The sequence below is a fragment of the Neltuma alba genome, unplaced genomic scaffold, assembly GCF_004799145.2.
Source record: "Neltuma alba isolate B1F8T4 unplaced genomic scaffold, ASM479914v2 tig00013353_pilon, whole genome shotgun sequence".
In the NCBI taxonomy this organism is placed as follows: Eukaryota; Viridiplantae; Streptophyta; class Magnoliopsida; order Fabales; family Fabaceae; genus Neltuma; species Neltuma alba.
In genome coordinates this window covers 1-7,444 of record NW_021637619.1, presented here as the reverse complement: position 1 = coordinate 7,444, position 7,444 = coordinate 1, and the positions used below count along the sequence as shown (strand labels likewise).

The 7,444-nt window shown below is 29.1% G+C and overlaps 1 long non-coding RNA gene across 1 annotated transcript; it reads right to left on the bottom strand.

The window, feature by feature from the left end:
* Positions 1–4,052: 4,052 nt before the first annotated feature.
* On the bottom strand, positions 4,053–7,325 carry LOC114736656 (uncharacterized). The gene is made up of 6 exons (XR_003739362.1): positions 7,235–7,325; positions 7,010–7,110; positions 6,018–6,059; positions 5,578–5,616; positions 5,131–5,243; positions 4,053–4,439 (listed from the first exon to the last, which is right to left on the bottom strand). It is a non-coding gene; the product is annotated as an uncharacterized LOC114736656 (long non-coding RNA).
* Positions 7,326–7,444: the final 119 nt, after the last annotated feature.

The window sequence follows — 7,444 nt, the reverse complement described above, 5'->3', positions numbered from 1 at the left end:
AATCTCCTCATGAATCCAATAACCACACTCTGATACATATTTTTATTATTATTATCAGGATTGTTGATTATGATCTCTTTGGCAATAGCTTCTCCTTTCCAAGACCCTAATCCCACCTTCCTCTCTACGTTCTTAGCTCCAGCATTCTTCCTCTTCAGTTTTGTCTGATTTAACCACATATTTACTAAAACGTTCCCACTCATTTCCATAAAGATCACACTCTGCGATTACACCTTTAAAAGGTAACTGTAATGACTTTATTGTAAAGATAGTCTCTAATAAGTTCACTATCTTCTGGACAGAATCTCTACCCAGTTGGCATCTTATATGATGAACTCATTTTCTTATTCCTTAATGTAGTTCACAGTTTCCCTCTCGATTAAATTGCTTGATCGATCAATTCTTAATTTATGGATAAGAATCTGGCTCAATATACAAAGAAGATTAGATAAGATTAAATATAATTAATTGAGTTATTTAAATCATGCATATATCCAGCCAATTTTAATTCATCTGCTATCAATTGATTCATAGTATACCTGCTAACAGATCATGGGGGGAAAAAACCATACTCTCAATAAAATATTCGCAACTATTTGAGGCCAAAAAAATTTAATGATGGTGATTACACCTTTATAACTTCGTCTGCCTCCTATACTTTTAAGCTATCCTTCTACTGTTCTAGCTGTACTCTCGTAATTTATAAATAATCTTGAGTTGGGGACTTGGGGGCTTTTGGGATAAGATATTTTGAAAACCTCATGAATATTATTGAAATCAACAAAAAATATTGAAATATAATAAATTTTAGATATTATTTAATTAATATCCTTATATAATCTTAGGATATTGACTCGTTGTTATCTCTTTAGTTAACTGAAAAAGGGGGAGGGCTTAATAATTCTTTGATATATTATCTTCTTATATATTTTGTATTATTTTTTATAGCCCACAATATATCTTTTAAATTTTTTGAGGATAATCCTCAGATATGTTTAGAAAACAATCCTTCAAAAAAATCCCCTATCTTGTATATTTATTTTTCTCCTTAAAATTTCCAAGCATCCTAAGATAATTCCTGAAAATATTCCTCTCTCTTTCTCGATCGAATGATTTTATTTATTTTCATGTATATATATGTACATATTTAATTGGATTAAGGTGCAATTTTAATCCCCGATCTTATTTCTCAGGTGCAATTTTGTTACTGACTTTTTTAGTGTTGCAATTTTAACCGCAGTCTTTTTTTTTGGGTGAAATTTCACTCAAAGATCAAAGATAAAATTACACTAAAAAAAAAGATCAGGGACAAAATTACACCATTAAAAGATTAGTGGCAAAATTGTACTTAAAAAATAAGATCAGAGTCAAAATTACACATTGATCCTATTTAGTTTATATTCATTTATTTTTTATAATTATTATTTTTGATCCTTCATTCTACATAATCCGAACACTTTGTTCACAACAACTGGCTGTAAATGTACGTATTAAATTATCATATATATATATATATATATATTTATAATGTATAGTAATTTCTAAACACTCATCTATCAAGTAATGTTTTTATTTGATATTTATGACATAAAATTGTATTGTTAAATATTATAGCTCTATAAAAAGATTATTAATTTGATAAGCGTCAGTATTAAATAAAAAGGAATAATAAAATTTGAAAAGGATCAAGTTTCTGGATGATATGATGTGCGAGTCCATGAATATATTATATATACTTTTGGTGTGGCTCCAAAATGCAAATAATAAAAGAAAATACTCTTCTATTTAGATATAAAACTCATTTTATAGTGCAATTTGCATTAATCTTATATGTAGGATTGGGGGACCCATTTTTTTTCCCTTTTCCTATCATTGTGCCCTTGACCTTATTGATTGAAATTTTTTCCTTTTTGGCCTGATATTTATATAGACATTCTAAAGTTAAGGCTTTTAATAATAAGATATTTAGAAAATTTCACGAATAATGAGATCAATTAAATGGTTCCTAGTTGATTATTGATTGATTCTGAAATAAATCAGTTTTAAAATTTTTTATTTGAACTAAGTAAAATCTTAAAACTAATTAGCCTTTTCTTATATTTTTTTTAAAAAATTTCTACTGTAGCCATAAGTAATTTATAACTCATATATAATATTAATGAAGGTTACTACAAACTTTGATTTTTCAAGTTTGTTTTTATTTTAGTTTTAGTCTCTCAAATTTTAAATTATAAGTTTTGGTTCATTAAGTTTCTTTTCATTTAAACCATTGATCCTTGTAATATAATAAAAATTTTGATAACTTTGCCTCTTGAAAGACCAAAGCCTGTCATTTGAAACTTAAAGAACCTAATATATTAGCCCTATTAATGATATATATAAATATAATAAAGATTATGAGAATTCAAATTCCTTAGCAATAAATAATGATTCTATACGTAACAATATGTATGAAGAGGGTCCTATGACTAATACTAAAACTTTTTAAAAAATTTTAGGGTGTGAGAAAATTAGTCAGTATTATCCTAGATAATATGGGCTTAACCACAAAAAAAAAAATTATGAAATGGATATTTTAAATTCCATGCACATCAGGTCTGCATCAAGTGAGATTGGCTGGCGATCATAGACGAAAGGTGTGGAGTTGGAATGGACAACCAGGGGAGATTGTGTTTGTCTATTTATGGTGATAGAGACGTCACGAAGCTTTACCGTACAGAGAGCCCACGTCCTCATTGCCGGCCTCATCTGATTTTCTGACATTTTTTTTCTGCCCCTGTACTTTTTATTAATTACTATTTTACATATTTAATATAAAAACTAGTCAATTAATTTAAATATTTTTAAAAATTAATTGAGTGATTTATTTATAATAAATAAATATTATATTTTTAAAAATATTTCTAATATTATAAAAACTATCTTAAAAAATAAATAAATATGAAAAATAAGATAAATTAAAATTTTATATTTAAAATTAAAAAAATAAACGAATTCTTATAATAAAAAATATAATTTTTTATTTTTAATTCTTCACATAACCCCACACATTTCACTGGTTATAAAAATAAAAAAAAACATAACCCCACTTTTCATTGGGAAAGCAAAATTAAGAATTTGAGGTTTCCTTTTATAATAATCTATTTTGTGGGAAACAGTTTTCTTAAATCATTTTTTCTCTTTTTAAATGATCTATTCTAAAATAAGGATTAATTTATATCATCTTTAATTTTTAAAATTTCACATCTCTTTTTGGAATAAAAAATACTGTTCTAACATTTAAAACTTTTTTAAGCTGATCAAAATAAAATCAAATTTTAGAAATTAAAACCTTTACTTTCAAGTTTTGAGGCAAAAACAAAAACAAAATCCTATTTTAGAAACTAAAAATAATATTAACCTTTAAAACAACTATGTAAACATGAATTTAATATTTATCATATTTTTTAAAGAGATTGTTTGCCATTAATTTTAGATAAACCACGCTATATTAAATCACTAATAATGCAATTGTTGTACTTATCAACATAAAATTGTATCATGTATAAGCTATTACAGCCTAGTACGTCCATTTCTTATTATAACACTAGCTGACTAATTTAAAAATATTTAAAAATTTACTAAATTAATTAATTATAACGTATTATATAATCTTTTCAACACATTTATGTGTATTATTAGATTATATATTAGTTTATAAACAAAGTAAATTAATTTAAAAAAGATAAATATAAAATATTTCAGAGTAATAAAATAAATTTTTTAACCTTCTTAAATTAACTAACTAAATTTTATATTAGACATCGAAAATAACAGAAAGAAGACACTGGTTTCCAAGGTTGCCAACAAAACATACCTTCCGGCCTAAATATAAACATTGCACTGTTCACCTCAAAATTTGTACGACGTGCAAAAAGCGAATCCCGTTTCAGCAATAACCATATAATTCTCAATATCAATCCATACGTTGAATAGTTATGAATGATCAGTTTATAATTAATTTTATATTGGCAATACATCAGTATACAGTACATACATTAATTCTTTCTCTTTTTTTTTTCGTATGGAATATATCAAATAACCACCACTACAGCGGGTGAATGAAGCTACGGCACATTAAGGCCGAGCATTGGGCCCTTTTTATACATGACTTTGGAATTCAAGCACAACACCATTGGATCCATGAATATAATATATCTATATATATATATATATATATATATATATATGCTCATTTGGTCAATTTATGTAATCAATACCTACTTACTTACAGATTAAAAGCAAACTTAAATTCTTATGAAATAATGGGAAAAAAAACTCCTGCATTGGTTAAATTTCACCCGCAAGAATGATAACCTCAAGAGTATCTGGTTCTGCTCTATAGTGCCTCATCGTCTCCCCCCCCCCCCCCTTCCTTTTCTCATTTAAATAAAGACAATCTGCAACGCACCGACAGTAAATTCAAGTTAAACTTCTAAGAATACATGCCACAGATCCATATCTGATCCTTAATTTCAAACACACATTGATAAAGCTAGTCTCACATTCAATGCATGCAAGAATACATATTCTAAATACACTCTGTAAAGACAAGCTGAAGTTCACTTTTTTTTTTTTAAGAACAATTATTACCAATTTGAGATTACAAGTAGGATCAAACCTGCAACTACTTCTCATTTATAAGAAATTCTCATGACAATAGGTTCCAAGGCAATTGGCTTTGTGACTTAATGTTGACTGTTCAAACGAGACAATGGTCCACCGATTCCCTAGCTCCTCAGAAATATTTCAGGAGTAAAAAATTAATTTTGCACTTTAATTCTCCTCATTACTTATTGATTAACACACGCAATCCTCAATATTTGACAATTCAGGACAAAGATATATTCACTAATTATCATATGATTTCAATGCTCCTCCAAACTGTTAAAGATCTGACTGCCAAAATTTACTTTTGTTTTCAGATCTTCATTATTATGTTTCTATATAAAACCAAGCCATCTTGTAATCACAAGTCTATTCACTATACCAGCAATATCATGAGAAGTTAACAACAGAGTCTTGCATTTTCTTGGTATGCTTTGATTATCAGAAAGCTCCAGAATGGACAGTTAAGTCAGTTATACTCACCCCAATCTGAGAGAAGTGTCTGAACTATCATCATCGTATGGAGGATCAAATATGCTGCCAATGTTGGCTGACTCAGACGACTGACCTCCTTGTTCTTGTGAACGATTCCTCACCTAAACACAGACATTTCCCATCTTTTAAGACTCTTTTTCAAAACAAGTGATTTGAGAACTAGATTGGACCAGCTGGTTCAACCAGTGAAGTGGACCTTCCTTTGATTTAAAATGCTTTCAAAAGCTTTCACCCAATAGTCAGTCAAATTTGGTCAATGACTTTATGTATACAATTTAGATAAACTAATTCAATAATGATCCATTCAATTGAGGATCATCCATTAACAGGGCAATAAAATTTAAATCAATTTCTTAACTAGTTCAATGGTATCAACACTAGAAACACAGAAATTTGACGGTTTACAATGAAAAAACAGTTTAAAATTCCGATCACCTGCTTTAATCGCTGATTCTCTACCACCAATTGGATTCTCTGCACAGACAAAACGAGCAACATTTTCAGACAAGTGAGGGAACCTAAAAGCTAGATATGTAGCTTTAATACCTGCGGATTAAATATGAAGATACAAACACAGACAAGGAATACTCAATTCAATCCATAGATGTCTTAGACTTGTTATTCTTTAGTCCATAGTGCATATTTCAATGAATTTTTTTTTATTATATCAAATATTAAGTAGAAGAATCATGTAGATTTTTTTTTTCAAACCTTGTACGTTAATGATTCAAATTCTCCATGTATGAATGGATTAGGAAGGGTGGGAAAGGGAAAGAAAGTTCGACGATGATAATTCTGTTTTTTTTCCAAGCTTCAAGTTATAACTAAACAAAAATATATAAGATTTCAACAATTAAATTTGGAATGTGCTTGACCTTTCTCTTGAGCGCATCGATCTCTTTCAACATTAGGTCATCCTGCAAATCACAAAAAGAACCATCTATGCAGATTAGTTATAATAATTTCTGGATATCAGCAAAGTGGCCCCAATAAAACAATCGCCAAAGCTTTTCTTTATAGTGTGTTTGGAAGGAGCAGTTTAAGGGAGAAAATTTGTTTGAAGGCATTTGAGCGAGACCTTTGGATAATCCCTTCTTTATGTTGGCAGAAAATGGATTTTTGAATTATTCCAGCAATGTATGGGAGTAATTTTGTTTCAAAATTAAAAAAAGAAAAAAAAGAAGTAGAATTCTACCACAATAGGCCATTTTTCAATATATTCTTCTTTGTCAAATTTTTGAGGGACACTCTCATGAGAACGGATGCTCTTGAGTTAGTGAAATCGAACATATACCATACGGGTACTTTAATTTGCGTTCAACTTAGTCAACTGCACAAATTTTCAACGTAGCTAGGTGTAGGTAATAGAAATCTAAAATAGTTTCAAATGCAAAAAGTTTGGAAATGAAGCTTTACCCAAACTAGAATTTCCAAAAATAATAAACCCCACACTTCAAAATAAATATTGGAGTTCGATCCCTTAATTGTCATATCAAAAAAATGAATGTAAAAACCTACAAATAGCTTCCTAATTACTTTTCAAACTGAAAAGTAGGTCTAGGAAGATAGGTTCTTCCATAATAGACTCTTCTTGCTATTGACAAGTATATATGTCATTTCAAAACTCATATAATTGACAAGATAAGCTTCTCATGGTCCCAACATATAACAATGTTGAAAGTTGAGGGACTTATCTTCATGTTTTGAAGGTTTGAAAGACTGTGTACAAAAATGATCCAAAATTCATGGAGATTCTTCCTTCCTTCTTTCTTCTTTCCTTTTTTATTTTCTATTTTTCTTTTTTTCTTCAACGAAGATACATATACAGATAAATATGCAACATAGAAGTGAACAAGACAATTCAAACCTTTGCCCTGACAACACGTTTCAAACCTCCTTCTAATTGCCCTCAACAGCTTCTGTAATTCATTTATATTCAATCCTTCAAGCTCTTCTCCCTTCAACTGCCTTTCAATTACAAGACATAGTCATCCCTAGTAGTACAACATTGTAGGTCTATGCATAGCGAAGGCACCAAATAAAAGCTTCACTGTATATATATGTAATAGCACATAAATACATATATACGTACTTCAGTTCCTGAACCTTATTGGCTTCTTCCTTGCTGAGCTTGCTGAAAGTGGCCCTGTCATACTATGCATAACATTTATGATTCATTAATATTAAATTTCAGGTGAAGCAAAAGTGATAGATATATCCATATACACAATCTTGTTTCTCTCTCTCACTAAATTTTCCCTTCGCTTTTATTTATAGTTTCATTCCAAACTATATGTGAAGG